Genomic DNA, 17971 nt, shown 5'->3' with positions numbered 1-17971 from the left:
TTTCCCTTCTCCAGCTGTGTATTCCTTTTGCCAATCACCTTTCCAGCTCTTAGCTTCATCCTCCCCCTCCTGTCTTCTCCTATCATTTCGGATTCCCACCCCCCCTTTCAAATTTCTTACTATCTTTTCTTTCAGTTAGTCCTGACGAAGGGTCTCGGCCTGAAACGTCGACTGTACTTCTCCCTATAGATGCTGCCTGGCCTGCTGCATCAGGCCAAAATGCGTCAGCATTTTGTATGAGCTGCTCTAAAACACCATCTCAAAGGCATTCTAGAAGTTCTTCCTCTTTGAATCCAGTGCCAACCTAATTTTCCCAGTCTTACTGCGTACTGATATCCCCCATTACTATTACAACATTGCCCTTTTGACATGCATTTTCTATGTCCCATCATAATTTGTAGACTAATCCTTTCTACTATTTGGATGTCTGCATTCAACTCCCATCAGGGTCTTTTTTACCCTTGCAGTATCTTAGCTCCATCCACAATAATTCAACATCTTCTGATTCTAGGTTACCTCTTTCTAATGATTTGATTTCAGTTTTTCCCAACAGAGCAATGCCATCTCCTCTGCCTTCCTGCCTGGTCATTCAATACAATTGTGTACCCTTGAACATTGAGCTCCAAACTCTAGTATTCTTTCAGCCAGGATTCAGTGATGTCTACATCATCATACATGCCAATTGTTGACTGTGCTACAAGTTCATTGACCTTATCCTGTATACCGCACACGTTCAAATATAATGTCTCCAGTCCTGTATTTACCCTTTACAATTTGTTTGCCTTTTAATTTGGAACTCATTCTGTTGACTTCAATTTTGCCCTATCATCACCGTCTCCTTGCCAGGAGTCTCACTACACATTGCCTTTGTTTGTAAACCAACTACCTCAGCACAATCACGCCAGTTTATCCACCGACCAAATTAACCCTCCTGAATAGCTCTCACAAACCTGCCTGCAATGATTTTGGATCCACTTGGGTTCAGGTGCAAACTACTCCTTTTGCATAGGTTGTACCTTCCCCAAGAAGAGAGGACAATGATCCAGAAGAGAACCCCTGCCCCTTGCTCCAGTTCCTCAGCCCTGCATCACCCAACAATCATTCCACCTTTATCCTCAAAGATGTGTAGAACAGGCTGAAATTGAATTTATTGCCTGGAGGTCTTTTCTTTCAGATTTCATCCAAGCTCCCTAACATTTCTCTTCAGGACTTCCTCACCTTGTCCCTCTATATCAATGATGCAAATATGCACCTAGACCTCTGGCTGTTCACCCTTGTGCTTGAGAATGCTATGGATCTGATCCAAGACATTCCTGATCCTGGCATCTGGGAGGCAACATACCATCTGGATGCCTCTATCACACCCACAGAACCTTGTCTCTGTTCCTCTGACTAAGAAATCTTCTAACAGTACTGCAGTCCTCTTCACCTCCATACTCTTGTGAGCCACAGCACCAGTCTTGGTATCAGAGGCCCAGTCACTGTGGCTCCCTCCTGGTAAGCCATCCCCCTCAATAGTATCTAAAATTGTGTACATATAATTGAAATGTGCTCTGCATTGGCTGTGTATTTCCCCTCCTTCTCCTAACAGTCATTCAGTTACCTGTCTCTTGAAACCTAGAGGTGACTACCTTCCTGTAGCTCCTGTCTATCACCTCCTCATTCTTTTGTGTGTCAAAGGTCATCGCACTGCAGCTCCAGTTTTAATACATACTCTCAGTAGTTGCTTCTGGTGCATCTGTGTTTGTCTACGAGACCGGAATTCTCCCAGACTTACCACACCCCACACACAATGCAAAACACTGTCCCTGGAGCCATCCTGACTAAACCACTATGCCCTAACAGATGAAGAATGAACAAATAAGAATAGAGAGATGGTATCGTACAAGACAATTTACCTCTCCTGAGCCTGATCTCTCCAAAGCTTTATGAGCCAGGGCCACTGCATACCCTGGCACACTCCAAAAAAAAAAATTGGCACACTGCTTGTTCCTGAATTACCTTTACTGAGCCTTTCTAATGAATCCCTCTTGCTAATTGGCCACTCCTCAACTCAGAGAAACTGCCACAAAACTCTGCCTTTAAAATCTCGTTCACAGTCCTGGTTAAAAGGTAACTCTTTTTATGCAGCCCTAACGTGGATTGTCCATCTCCGACTACAGCAATGTCAGTCACATAGACAGAGTCTCTGAATTCCTTCTGTCAATCTCAACATGTTTCTGACCTTATGATGTTCCTTAAAACCTACCCCTTTTCACCAGGTTGAGCAGTGGTTATCTTTCTGTGCTTCATGTGTCAGTTACACATTTTGTTTTCAACTGTGTTCTCAATTGCACAGTATTGATTCCCTGAGCAAAAAGGGTTTTAAATGTGTTGCTGCTTTTGTCCAAAAGAGCTCCATCAGGATTTCGAATTTTATTGCTGAGGACATGCCTATTAGTTGCATTGCATCATTAAACTGAAATATTACTCCTGGGAGGAATCTCATACATTTTGCCTCTGGTTACATATTATTAAGTGCTGATTGATTACAATCAGTTTTCATGCTTGCAATTCAGATTGAAGTGACTGAATTAATTGTGAGTGTTGAGCCAAAGTGACTCTCCTTACTCTTTTTTTTATTTTTGCCTTCAATAATATGAGTTTGCATGATAAATCAGGATACACTGGAGTTCACATCAATTACATCTTTAAAAATAAATGCATGTTACTTGAAAAGTAAAATCATTTGGTAGAGATTGGCGTCAGATACACTGAGTTGCTTATTTTTTATTGTGCACTCGCTGGTAGCAAAAAATTTAATTCTCTTAAATGTTGATTGATAAAAATTACAACACTCATTTGTGCAAAAAAAACCTGATCCTATGTGACCTGATTAAAATGTGTTACAAAAAGGCAAATGTGGTGGACCAACAAATGTTTTGAATTTTTGACCACCACTTGAAACTCCAGATATGACCAAGATTCAAGAACTTGATTACAACGTACCAAGTATTTTGCAGGTGAAAGCCTAATATAAATGGAGGTTAGCCCCAGAGCCACTGATGGAATGAAGGAGGTACTCAAAATTGACAGGACTGCTCACTTAGCTTAGGATTTTGAAGTGTTGACAGGCAGGCTTTCAACTTCAGAGATCGAAAAGGGAGTGGGGTGAAAAGACACTTGCAGTGGGAGACCAGACCTGTTGTTGGTGTGGTCGGTACAATTATGAAGGCTGAGAGACTTGCCCACAAGGAGGTCTTGTTTTACTTTCAGGAAGTGTGCTAGACGAGCATGCTGCGGGAAAGAAGCTTCTCCTTGGAATAGCCAATGATAAGTAGCCCCAGAATAAGTAGATCCATGTTCCCCTGAAATCATCCAAAATGAGAGATGTACTGGAATCACCCAACTGTGTATCTTGTACGAAGTTAGCTAAAGCAGCATTCCACAATAAATTATGTGGTAATCATCTTTTGTTTTTCATGATATAAGCCTTCAGTCTTTTAAGTGACATTTATCACAGCATAAAGAATCCACTCTATGAAAATGTAACCTATTCATGCATGTATACTTAATTTGCATTGACAGATTAATTCATTTATATTTATTCCTTTAGGTTTTTACATTACAATACTTTTTTAATTTGCCTGTTTTTTTTTAATTTTTGAGAAAAGTTGCTTATTTTTGCACATTTTTAGCTCCTATGTATTTTCTCCTCCTCTACAGTTTCACGTGATCAGACTCAATATTAAACGGAAACAGTTCTGTGGTTTGATTTTTTTTTGTGGAGCTAATTGGGCTTGCAGCCGAGTGATGGGGTCACATCGCCTGTTTGATGTTTGCAGTGAGAGGAGCATGCAATGCAATCATTCCACCTCATTAACAAATTACCATTGTGCTGTGGGTGCTGGTTGGCTATACAGCACTTCGATAAACTGCTAACCAATTGTTCAAAAGTACTGATAATTCAGCATTGAGCTTGCACCTGGTACTCTGTTTAAAGTCACAAGAACCTAATTTCCATGGTCCTGTTAAAAACACCACAGACCCATTTCCTGCATTGTCTTTAACTTAATAAGGACTCATTTCACTTTAACCTCAGTGAGACCCCTTTCCCCACACATTTTTAAATTAATCAGGACCCAGCTCCTGTGCTCTCTTACAGCTCATTGGGCCTGTGGACAGAGCACTCCTTTTAAACTCATTGGTCCTATGCCCTGTGCTCTGGCAGTTACACAGGCTCCATACGTTTGGAAGAGACAAGACAGTACAGGGTTATCTCTAGCTCCCGATTCACTCTTCCAGTCTGGCTATTAGATCAGAGTGGAAACCAGATGAGTGCTTGGCTGTGGCTCTCAACAAGAGGACAGAAAGACTTCCAAAAATGGGATATGAACTATGTTCATCAGTAACAATGTCCGGAGAGAAGCCGTGAGCCTGAACACATTCTGAATCATGTGGTTGGCATTCTCACAAGACAACGGGAGCTTAAGCAGAGCAATGAAATGGAGAGTCAATCCATAACCACCAGAATGGTAGTGTCCATCATTCAGGGATAGACATGTGATGAAGTCCACTGTGTGGTGGTGCCAGAGATGGTAAGGCATATAGAGTGGACAACAGACATGCAGGGTGCTGATATGACATCTTGTCCTGGGCATACGTAGAATAGGCGGAGACAAAGTCATGGACATCCTGGGATATAGATGGCAAACAAAATTATCAGTAGATCAACTCCAGGGTCCACTGAATTCCTGGATGTTCAACCAGACAGGAGGAGAGACTGGACTCCAACCCTTCGGGGTGCAATGTGGCTGGGATAAACAGCTATTTGGGAGGTCCCCTACCTGGGCCTGGATCGGACTCTTGGACAGCTCTCACCTCTGCCTCTATTCCCCAAATCACCAGAGCAGCATTGAATGAGCGTGGAAGGATGGGCTCTGGATTGGTGTTGTCCTCGGGCATGTTGAACAGCCACGAGAAAGCTGGTGGGAAGAAAGGCGAATGTGATATTAAACCAGGTGAAGAGGATAGCCCAGCGGACTTCAGAGGAGTTGAGTGTCTTGGTGTCCCAAGTTTAGGAGAGGTCCCTACAATTTATCCACACCAAAAGGTTGTTGCCTGTCCCGTTCATTCAGTGTCGCCATACTTCCAGGGCTTTCTTGACTGCCAGAAGTTCTCAGTTCCTGACATCATAGTTACGCTTGGCAGGAGACATGCAACGGGAAAGAAAAGTACACGAATGCAGCCGATTATCCACTGAAGAGGAGTGGGAGACTACAACTCCAATGCCGATGTCTGAGGTATCCATCTCAAAGATGAATAGACAGGATAGTTGTGGGCATTGCAGCACAGGGGCAGTGGCAAAGTGTTGCTTTAAATCCAACAAAGCTTGGTCTGCTTCACCCGTCCGGAGGAATTCTGCAGAGGTCTTCTTGGTGAGTGCATTTATGGGTGCCATGATGGAACAGAAGTCTCTGACAATAACAGATAACAAATCCCATGAAGTGCTGCACCTGACAGCCTGAACATTGCGAGTGGTGAGGGTATAGCTTAGAAATTACACCTGCTCCTATATCTTTCTGCAGGCTCTCCATATCTTCTGTACAATTTGTTTTTCCACTCAATTTAGCGTCATCAGCAAACTTAAATACACTACACTTGGTCCCCTCTTCCGGATTGTTAATGTATATTGTGAACAGCTGTGGGCCCAGCACTGACCGCTGAGGCACACAGCTCATGAGATTGCCAACCACAGTAACACCCATGTATCCCAACTCTCCGTTTTCTATTAGTTAACTAATCCTCTGTCCGTGCTGATACATCACTCCCAAATCGATGCATCCTTATCTGATGGATAAGTCTTTTATGCAACACCTTATCGAACATCTTCTGGAAATCCAGGTAAATAACATCCATTTGTACCCCTCTATCCACTGCATCCAATCCCAAGTTCCAAAGGGTCCCAGGTTATTGTATCTTTACTGTACACAGTTTTAGTTGCTGGGAACTTGACCAACTTTTATTCTTGGCCAGTTTTAGTAGAAGGATTCAATCACTTGGGAAACAGTAGCAAAATTCTGGACTATTCAGTAATAGTAGCTTGTTACTTTTGTTGTACTGTACTGAACACCTAAGGAACCATATTACCATATAACAATTACAGCACAGAAACAGGCCATCTCGGTCCTTCTAGTTCGTGTCGAACGCTTACTCTCACCTCATCCCACCGGTCTGCAATCAGCCCATAACCTTCCGTTCCTTTCCTGTCAATATACCTATCCAATTTATTTTTAAATGACAATATGGAACCTGCCTCTACCACTTCTACTGGAAGTTCATTCCACACAGCTACCAGCCTGAGTAAAAAAAAGTTCCCTCTCATGTTACCCCTAAACTTTTGCCCCCTAACTCTCAACTCATATCCTCTTGTTTGAATCTCCCCTGCTCTCAATGGAAAAAGCCTATCCATGTCAACTCTATCTATCCCCCTCATAATTTTAAATACCTCTATCAAGTCCCCCCTCAACCTTCTACACTCCAAAGAATGAAGACCTAACTTGTTCAACCTTTCTCTGTAACTTAGGTGCTGAAACCCAGGCAACATTCTAGTAAATCTCCTCTGTACTCTCTTTATTTTGTTGACATCTTTCCTATAATTCAGTGAACCATTTGTTATGTGACTGCACACCAGGATGGATATCATTTGTGTGTGCCAATTATACTCTGTTCATTGAGACATATAATTTAATACTATAAATGAACTTGTTTTAAATAATTGCTTTAGATACCTCTCTGGTTTAGATGCATAACTGCCATTGATATCTCTATCATAAAATTAGTTATCAAGGATCAAGAGTCATAGAGTACATATAAAAGTACAGAACAGAAACAGGCCCTTCAGTCCATCTAGTCCATGTCCAACCATTTAATCTGCCTAGTCCCATCGACTTGCACGTGGACCACAGCCCTCCATGCCCCTGCCATCCATGTACCTATCTCTTAAACATTGAAATCAAGCTTGCATGCACCACTTGTGCTGGCAGCTGATTCCACACTCTTGAGATCCTCTGAGTGAAGAAGTTTCCCCTTATGTTCCCCTCAGGCATTTAATTTTTCACACTTATCCCATGACATCTGGTCATATTCTCACCCAACCTCAGTGGAAAATCCTGCTTGCATTTGCCCCATCTATATTCTTCGTAATTTTATGTACCTCTATCAAATTTCTGCTCAATCTTCTATATCTGAGGGAATAAGGTTCTAACCTATTCAATCTTTCCTTAGAGCTCAGTCCTTCCAACCCTGACAACATTCTTGTAAATTTTCTCTGGTGTCTTTCACATTATTTACAGCTTTCCTGTCAGTAGGTGACCAAAATTGCACACAATACTCCAAATAAGGCCTCACCAATGTCTTAAGCAACTTCAACATAACATCCCATCTGCTGTTTTCAATTGTTTGATTTATGAACATCAAAGTTCCAAAAGCTTTCTTAGTGACCCTATCTACCTGTGATGCTAGTTACAATGAATTGTGGAACTGTCTTTCATTGTGAAAGACCTACAAAAGTGCAACACCTCGCGCTTGTCTGTATCAAATTTCATCTGACATTTTTCAGCCCATGATTCCAGTTGTTACAGATCTCACTGCAAGCCATAATAGTTTTACTTGCTGTCCACTACACCTCCAATCTTGGTGTCATCTACAAATTTGCTGATCTAGTTGACCACCTGGTCATCGAGATCATCAATGTAGATAACAAACAACAATGGACCCAGCACCGATCCCTATGGCTCTCCAATAGTCACAGGCCGCCAATCGGAGAGGCATCTATCTGCTACTAATCTCTGGTTTTTCCCACAAAGCCAAAGGTTAATCCAATTTAGTACCACATTTTGAATGTCAAGTGACTGACTGAACCTTCCTGACCAACCTCACATACGGGAGCTTGTCAAATGCCTTGCTAAAGTCTATGTAGACAACGTCCCCTTGTCTTGCTTTCATCAACTTTCCTGGTAATTTCCTCAAAAAACTCTATAAGATTGGTTAGACACGACTACCATGCACAAAGCCATGCCAACTGTCCCTGTATTTCCAAATACTCATTTATCACGTTCCTTAGTGCAGGATTAAATCTGCAGAATTTGCCATGACATTTTCCCTGACTAGTAACACCACCAATTTCCTTTAATTCCTCCTACCCTGTCACATCTAAAACAGCAGAACCCCAGAATATTAAGCTGCCAGTCCTGCCCCTCCTGCAAACATCTTACTAATGGCTACAATGTCATAATTCCAGGTCTTGATCTATGCCCTGGGCTCATCTACCTTCCCTACGATACTTCTTGCACTGAAGTGTGCTCAGCTCAGTGCATTAGTTACATCATGGTCAACCTTTTGATTTCTGACTTTGTCTAAGATCTTAAAACAACATGTGTTCACAACCACTCCACTATTTGTTCTGCAACTCTGGTTACGATTCGCCTGCAATTCTAGTTTATACTTTACCCTCTTCCCCCCATGCACTACACTAACTCCTTAGCCACATATTAAATTGTATAATCTTTCTAGTCCTGTCTTCACTAGCACATGGCATGGCATGGGTAACAATCCTGAGATCACAACCCTGCAGTACTTTCCCTTTAACTTAGCACCTAACTTCCTGAATTCACTTTGCAAAATCTTGTCACTCTTCCTATCCACGTCTTTGGTACCTACATGGAGCACAACCTCTGGCTGCTCACCCTCTCATTTAAGAATGCTAAGGACTCAATCCAGGAAGTCCTGGATACTGGCACCCTGGAGGAAATGCCGATGAATTGTTTTTTGTTTGGAGAAAACTGCATTTGATGTATGTGTTTCTCCAGCATTTATTCTTCCTTAAAACTGGTTAAGTTTCTAAAGCACCAGAGTAATTTCCAAATGTGTATGGGATCTAGTATTATTAAGCCCCTCTATCTAATCCTGCTCATTTCCATGTTCACTTGATTTCTCTATTGAAAACGTGTGAAGGGCTCCCATGTGCAACACTTGTATATACCCAAAGGCTTAACGGCCAATTCCTTAAGTGTGTGCTCTTGGGCATGGGGGTTTCCTACAGAGACTCCATGTTAGAAATGATTGGTATTTTCTTCCTGATTTAAAATACACTGAATGTGTGTTTGCAAATGGGCAATCATAATGGTAGTCCAAATTATTGGTACACGTTCAAAACATAAAACTTCACAAATATAAGAAAACCTAAAGAACCACAAGCCCTTTTGGTTAACTTAGTCATTGCAGTGTAATTAATTTTATGCTCTGCCATCTTTCTTTGTGTTTATTTTGTGAATTATTTTATGTTCCATTAAAATATGTGGTAATTGAATTTAGACAAAGTAATACAGTGTGTTTCTGCAATAAAATACATATACTGTGAATCAAATATGCTTTCTGGAAGTGAACTTCCCATTGTCAGTATTAATTGTTAATTGGAAAATGCTATTTTCTATAAAATGGAGGTGATTAAAATTCAAAGCAAAAGACACAGAACACTACAGGCACTCAGCATGTCAGGCAGAATCTATGGATGAAGGGAAATAAACAGTCCTGATTAAGGGTCTTGACCCAAAACATTGACTTTTTATTTCTCTACATAGATACTGCCTGACCTGCTGAATTCCTCCAGCAGTTTGTGTGTGTTACTCAAGATTTTCAACATCTGCCAAATTGCATGTATCTTGGATTGAAGTTCAAGTTTGTTTAATAAATTCCTCTTCACCTTACAGCTGGGTAGGCGTATCGATTTTAACCAATGTTTCAATGACCGTATCTGCCACCTTCATCACGGATGATACCTGGGTATGTCTAGTCTAGTGGTAGATATAGTCCTGTTGTCTGTCCTTCCTGATTGGTTAGTCCTCCACCAATCAGGTTTCCATTGTCTCAACTTGTTTGCAATTGAGTTCCAGTTCTTACTTATAGCAAGACCTTCATCTTTATTAAAATTCTTTTTCTCTCATTTTATTTCAATGGCTTCATTCACCTGGCAGTCCCAAAAGCCATTGGTACAGCACAGTAGTTTTATGACATCGAAGTCAATCCTATGGCCATTGTGAATGCAATTTTCTGCGACCGCCGATTTCTCTGGGTAACCCAAACTGATACACCTCCTAAGCTCCTTGATGCAGGTTTCCACCTTGTGCCCTATCTGGCCAATATACATTGCTCTGCATTCACAGGAAATAATGTAAATGCCAACTACCCTGAGTCCCAGCTAATCTTTGACCTGCATAAAGTTTAATTTCAACTTTCTTACAGCTCTGTGGATAGTATTAATCCAGTATTTCTTCAGGATCCTGTTGATCCTTCCTGAAACCATGGAAATATAGGGAAGGCAGGTGATAGTGATGGATTCCTTCTCATTGTTATGTTTCCTGGTTCTTCAAGTTTGTCCTTTTATTATTTTTTCAATTTGAAATTCAATTGTAAACGAAGTGGGAATAACCAATCAGGAGAGTTGGACAGTGGGGATATATAAATATATACCACTAGACATGCCTAGGCATCTTCCCCTGATAAAGATGGCAGAGTTTGTCACAGAAACTTCAATTAAACTTGATGCCTGTACCCAGCTGGAAGCTTGAAGAGTTTATTCATCATACATGCTGGGAAAGCACTAGATCTTTTTCCAAGTTTGTTTCAATGGAAATACATGCAAATTGTAGAAGTGCTCGGTACATCAGGACTTTGTTGTTACTATTTGATAATGCAAATGAGAAATAAGGATGCCATCACAATCGGCTTTGCTTAAGGCTATTAACTCTCATTTAACAAAATCAGCTCGTATACTGTAACAAAAAGTCATTCCATTTAGTTGTTAAAGATATATTACTCTTCATAGACCACAAAAAGAGAAAGAAAAGAGTGATGTGAAAAAAGTTTAACTGTTGCAATAGATCTATCATTTTGATCTTGCATTCTGGCAGTACTCAGCTGATCCTTACAATTTTTGTTCAGCAACACAACTACTTACCTTTATAGTAGAGAATTGTAGGTTAGTTCAGAATTCTATATCTGTCTCTAACAAGACTGAATCTCTGCATCTGATTTGCACTTCTACATTTTAGTGCACAGAGGTATTTGCTGGGGCTGTTCGTAATGGAAATGTACCCCTCAGGTATGATAATGCTGTAGGTGATTATGTTTACATGACAACCAAACCCATGAAGCATTACAGGAGAATGGTTCTCCAGCTGTTTTGCGTGTTGTAGGCCACACCATATTTTTTTTCTTGAGAGACCAGTGGCTGAAGGGAAAGTGAATGAATGTACTTACTAGCTTTCTCTCATAGCCTTTAGACTCTGAAGTTATTCCACTATCTAATAAATAATTGAATATTCTTGGTAAAATATCCAGCCCCATATCTTGCCAAACTTAAGCCTGTTTTTTCTAACAATATATATTCAAGATTTCTAAACTGTTAATGAATTAAATAAATGAGATATAATATACTTATGTGAGCCATATTCAAGTACAGTGGATTTTGGTTAAATGGGAAATTTTTGCCCAACTAAGCAACTGGGGCAGATGCTTAGTTGAAGTTTCATGGAAATGGTTAAAAATGTATAAAAAAGACAAACTACTGTTTAACTGTGTAACAGATTATGTATTTAAATGAAAAACAAAACAGATTACAACACTATCATTACTACTACAGTACCATAACACTGAACTACTTCCTAATAGTTATCAATGGAGAATTAATCCAATGTACACTGTTGAGTTCTTTTGATTAACTGTAAATTAACAAAATCAGCCCAGAGACCTATTGAATGGACTGCCTTCATATAATCCTTTCAATGCCATCCACCAAATCTTCATTTTCATTATAACATTTAAGATGATTGTTGATACCCTTAACTCTTTAAGGGTATCAACCAGAATCCTCTGTATTAAAATTTTATTCAGAAGACAGCACAAAATCTATGCATTGAATCTCTAAACTGTGGCTGCAAAATTGAAGGCCTGTTGAAAATACACACGACAAGATTGTACTGTCCTACAGGCTCATAGTACAAGCCACTCTGATACAGTGAAAACAATAACTGGACTATTTTTGTAGATGCAACAGTGAAATCCAAATAGCATGTTAATATACTCGTCTATGAACAACAGTGAAACATTTATTGCAGTAACTGGCTCTCAGACACTTTCTGTTCTCTTACTGGTGTTTATATTGAAACATATTTTCATCTCATTGATTCTAGGATTGAAGTAAAATAACTAATTCGTTCACTGGAGCTTTGCTCAGATTTGAAGCTTCACTTTCTGAAATCAGCATGTGTACTAACTCAAACACAACTACATGACCTTGTGAGTTTGTGGTCCACAATCAGCCTTAGTTTACCTTTAACACTGATAATTTGATGTGCAGGAACTCCAACTTAACATGTTAACAATTTGTTTCACGCATCTGTAAAATGTTTTGTACCTCCCAGTTATATGAACTTGATATACAATTACCCTGTTTGCAATTGTAATATAGAGACATATTTGACATAATTAAGACTATAAGACATACAATAGGAGCAGAGTTAAGCCTTTTGGTCCATTGATTCTCTCTTACTTTCTGTCATGGCTGATTTTTTTCTTCCTCTTAACCCTATTTTCCCACCTTCTCCTTGTAACCTTTAGCACTCTTACTAATTAACCCCCACTTCAAATATATCCAATGATTTGACTTCACAGCTGTCTGTGGCAATGGATTCTAACAAAATTCCTTCTCAACTCTGTTCTAAAGGGATATCTTTTTACTTTGAGGCTAGACTCCCCCACTTTACAAACAAACTCTCCATGTCCATTCTATCAAGGCCTTTCAATATTAGATAGGTGTCAATGAGTTCCCCTCTCATTCTTCTAAATTTCAGCAAATACAGGCCCAGAGCCATTAAACAGTCCTCATAGATTACATTCCAGGGATCATTCTTGAGCGCATCCTCTGGTCTCTTTCCAAAGCCAGGAGATCCTTTCTTAGCTAAGAGGCCACAGCAGTTCAGAATGCTTCAAATGCAGGCTACCAAATGTCTTACAAAGCCTTAGATCCTGGTTTTTATATTTAGTCCTCTTGAAATGAATGGGAACATTGTATTTGCCTTACTGACCACCAAATCAATTTTCAATTTAATCTTCAGGGAATCCAGGCCTTGCACAAAAAAGTATTTATGGAAGAGTGACAAGAAAAAAGCTTTAGCTAAAAGAAAAGCATATTCTTGCCCTTAAAGACTTTACAAAGCATCACTTAGAAGACACTGTAAAGATTTGGAAGAAGTTGTGGCTGGATGACAATGAAATTGAACTTTTTAACTCAACACGAAGCAGTGGGTGTGTCGTAAATCTAATACTGTGCATTAGCCAGATAACACTATTCCCAGGTGGAGGTATCATCATGCTATAGGGATGCCTTTCAGCGACCAGGACTGGAAATCTGGTCAGGACTGATGGGAAGATGAATGCTGCTAGAGAGAGAGATCCTGGATTAAAAACCTGTTAGCTTCTGCTGGAAAGCTTAAATGGGGGAGGAAATTTGCCTTTCAGCAGGGGCAGTGACCTAAAACCACACAGTGGCTTCAAATGTAGAAACTGATGTCCTTGAGTGGTACAGTCAGAGTCCTGACCTCAACCCGATCAAACATCTCTGGCAAGACCGCAGGATTGTTGGCCACTGCCGCCCCTCAACTAACTGGGCACAGCCTGAGCAATTTTTCAAGCAGGAGTGAACAAATCTTGCTCCATCACACTGTGCAAAGCTAATAGAGACTTATCCAAAAAGACTGCCGGCTACAATGGCTGTGAGAGGTGACTTAACTAAGCACTGAGCAAAGGGGGATGAATAATTTTGAACTGCTGACATTTCAGTTTTTGAGTTTTTCGTTTTTCATGCTTTACATATTTTTCCTGCCTTTTTTTTGGGGGGGGGGGTGGGTGGTCTCTACTGTGGAAAAAGGAGCATGTGATTCACAAATAAAAATTATCAGTTAAATTGATCAAAATCCCTGGTTATAATACTCATTTATATGAACAAAGGTTTGGGGACTGAATATTTCTACGAGGCAATGATATTTCTGGTTGCTACCCTACAGGTAGGATATAATTGCACTCGAAAGAGTGCGAGCATTTCATTTCTTTAGAGAGAATGAATAGAAAGGTTTGTTTATCTTGGATCAGAGGAGACTGAGAAGGAATCCAATGAAAGTGCATAAATCATAGAGCACATAGATAGGGAAGATTGAAGGAAACTTTTTCTTCCTCAGTGGCAGAAGGTATAATTTTGGTAAGGGATGGGTCCCATGGAGGAGCTTTTTTTAATTCCAGTGAGTAATAGTAATAGCACTATCAGAGTGGATGACACTGGCAATTGTTATTACAACATTTCAAAAGTATCCAGACAATCACGTGAATCAATGATTCATAGAATGCTACAGATCAAGTACTTGTAAAGGGAATTAATACAGATAGTTACATTATGATCAGTATGGAATTGGTGAGCCTGTTTCTGTGCTGCATGATCTACATTTGTTCACAGACCATTTAAATACTGGGCAATTTCAAAAGCATTTATGCAATCTCAGTTTCAGTTCCTACCTTTCGGTTCTTATGTGGTGCCTGCAATGGAGCATTGTCTGTGAAATTCTGTTTGGCCCTCCTGTTCATGATTTTAAATTTGTACTGCAAAAGATGGATTGCCAGTCTTTGTAAGTTGTCTCAGTCACAGAAGATTTTGTTGGATTTAGGACCTAATATCATTGGTTATAGTTTTTGATCTGTTCATTGTGTAAAGGGTTTGTCTGGTAAAAACTGATAGAACATCTTGATTCCAAAGTAGACTCCAACTGCTTACTTCTGATTTCTCACTGGAAGCAAAAGCAATGAGTTTCTCATTCCCACATCCGTCTACAACTATAATTTGACACATCAGATCGTAACTTTAAGTTGTTAATAGCATTGTAAAGAACAAGAGAAGTTTTATTTATGGAATACACACAAAATACTGGTGGAACACAGCAGACCACCAGCATTTTGTGTGTGTTGCTTGAATTTCCAGCATCTGCAGATTTCCTCATATTTGAAGTTTTATTTATTGAGCTTTTCTAGCAGTCATAAATTGTTTCTTGTTGTTCCTTACTCTACGTGAATTTAGCATCTTTTTAAAAAATCTGATTCATTTTTGCAAGTTCTGGAAGGAAATTGAACATTTCTCACAATAAGCCCATTTTTCCTATATGTTTAGGATTTGGAGCATTAATGATGTTGTTTTCAATTTCCTTCACTGATCGTAAGACATTGTCTTCAACTTTCAAGCCAAGTTGCACTAATTTCTAATTACAAAAACATGCCTATGCTTTTTGTCAACTTCACAACGTGCTCATAATTTCCTGAATAATTGCTGAAAATTGAAAAAAAAAGTTCTTTCATTTACACCTAGGAGCAAAAATAGATGATCTTGAGACACCTCTTGTAAGATTTTATCCATCACAGCCTGGAAAAGGTTGAACAAATTTTTACTGCATCTTGTGTATGTTGATGATCTGAACTATTTCATTGACATTAATTTAATCTCATTCTTTGAAGACATTTGATCCTGCTAATTCCATGTACACATTTTACAATCAGGTAGTGGATATTATTCAGTGCCTACACTCTGATAGACTTTGTAGTCTCCACACAACCGTATTTCTTTTGCTTTTTGCACAAGAAGTATCAGCAAAGCCCATTCACTCTGGTCATTTTGAGCAAGCACAATAATTTTATACTTGCATATCTTATTCCATTTCAATTTTATTCTTTAGATCAGATAGGAATATTATGAGCTTGCATTAAACTAGCTTTGCTCATGGTCTGATGAAAATGTGTGGATTGCAGCCAGTTTGTCTCCCTAAGGATATGATACAGTCCCAACAATTGTTCAAAGTGAAAATGTGAAGTATTAACAGGGAAGTTATTATTCCAAATCATGCTGAGTTGGTTTGGCCAATCTCCTCTTACTGCAGTGGGCAATTCCCATAATTTACTGTGATGTTGGGTAGGTTTTTACAATGTATTACTTTGTACTATTTGTGCCACAATGATTGTAAAAACTCACCAGAGTACCATACATTTTCAGTTTGATGGGACTCACTGTTAATGATGGAACTCGTAAGTGCTCACACTCATTAACTGTGTGCACAAATCTTGATTTGTGGGTCAACGTACTGATTCTTTATCAGCATCATTACTTGAAAGAAAAGTTCTTTGCTGCCATAGCTGCTTCAATTGTGGATGCTGTGGAAATCCAGTTCCCTATCAGAAACACAGAAAACCTACAGCACAATGCAGTGCTGAACATGTACTTACTTTGGAACTTACCTAGCGTTACCCATAGCCCTTTATTTTTCTAAGCCCCTTGTGCCTATCCAGGAGTCTCTTTAAAGATCCTTGTGTATCTGCCTCCACCTCCGCCGGCAGCCCATTCCACGCACTCACCATTCTCTGTGTAAAACACTTACCACTGACATCTCCTCTGTACCTACTTCCAATCACCTTAACACTGTTCCCGCTCATGTTAGCCACTTCAGCCCTGGGAAAAGCCTCTGATTACCCACACCATCAATGCCTCTCATCATCTTATACACGTCTATCAGGTCACCTCTCATCCTCCATCGCTCTAAGGAGAAAAGGCCGAGTTCACTCTACCTATTCTCATAAGGCATGCTCCCCAATCCAGCCAACATCCTTGTAAATCCCCTCTGCACCCTTTCTATAATTCCCACATCCTTTCTGTAGTGAGGTGACCAGAACCGAGCACAGTACTCCAAGTGTGGTCTGACCAGGATTCTACAGTACTCCAAGTGTGGTCTGACCAGGATTCTATATCGCTGTTACATTACCTCTCGGCTCTTAACCTCAAACGCATGGTTAATGAAGGTCAATGCACCATATGCCTTCTTAACCACACAGTCGACCTACGCTGTAGCTATGAGTCTCCTATGGTCTTGGACCCTAAGATCCTTCTGATCCTCCACACTGCAAAGAGTCCTACCATTAATGCTATATTATGCCATCGTATTTGACCTACCAGAATGAACAACCTCACACTTAACTGGGTTGAACTCCATCTGCCACTTCTCAGCCCAGTTTTGCATCCTATCTATGTCCTTCTGTAACCTCTGAAAGCCCTTCACACTATCCACAATATCCCCAACCTTTGTGTCATCAGCAAATTTACTAACCCATCTCCCCACTTCCTCATCTGGGTCATTTATAAAAATCACAAAGAGAAGGGGTCCCAGAACAGATCTTTGAGGCACTCCACTGGTCACCGATCTCCATGCGGAATATGTCCTGTCTACAACCACTCTTTGCCTTCTGTGGGTAAGTCAATTCTAGATCCACAAAGTAAGGCCCCTTTGGATCCCATGCCTGCTCACTTTCTCAATAAGCGTTGCATGGGGTATGTTATCAAATGCCATGCTGAAATTGGTATACACTACATCTATTGCCTCTACCTTCATCATATTGTCTGAATGAATTTCCAAAAATGAAGTCTCTCATTTTCTTTCAAATTGTCACCAAGATTACATTTGTTACTTTTTTTTTCAGCCTTGGATCTGCAGGCCTGAACTATAACCTCTCTTTGGGCTACTGAAATGACTAGCTGTACTTAGCTGTTAATATTATAGTATAGGATGTCCTTTATGACAATAACAATTGACTTAAATGGTCTAATCAGCACAATTCTGGCTTGCAGCCTTGTATTTCACTCTGTGACTGCGGTTTCCAGTTATGCCAATCACTCATGTGGACAAAATTCCCCAGCGATTTTGCAAGTCACTTACATCAGTGTATCAATTTCATAAGCAAGATTTATTGTGCTGAACTGTATTCAATGATTATTTTTTTTCATCTGTGAGTGAATTTGCATAACAACTTACCTAAGGAATGAAACAACATAAAATAGCACCAGGGAACAGCA

The sequence above is a fragment of the Hypanus sabinus genome, chromosome 5, assembly GCF_030144855.1.
Source record: "Hypanus sabinus isolate sHypSab1 chromosome 5, sHypSab1.hap1, whole genome shotgun sequence".
NCBI classification, from domain to species: domain Eukaryota; kingdom Metazoa; phylum Chordata; class Chondrichthyes; order Myliobatiformes; family Dasyatidae; genus Hypanus; species Hypanus sabinus.
Note: the sequence above shows the minus strand (reverse complement) of the source record.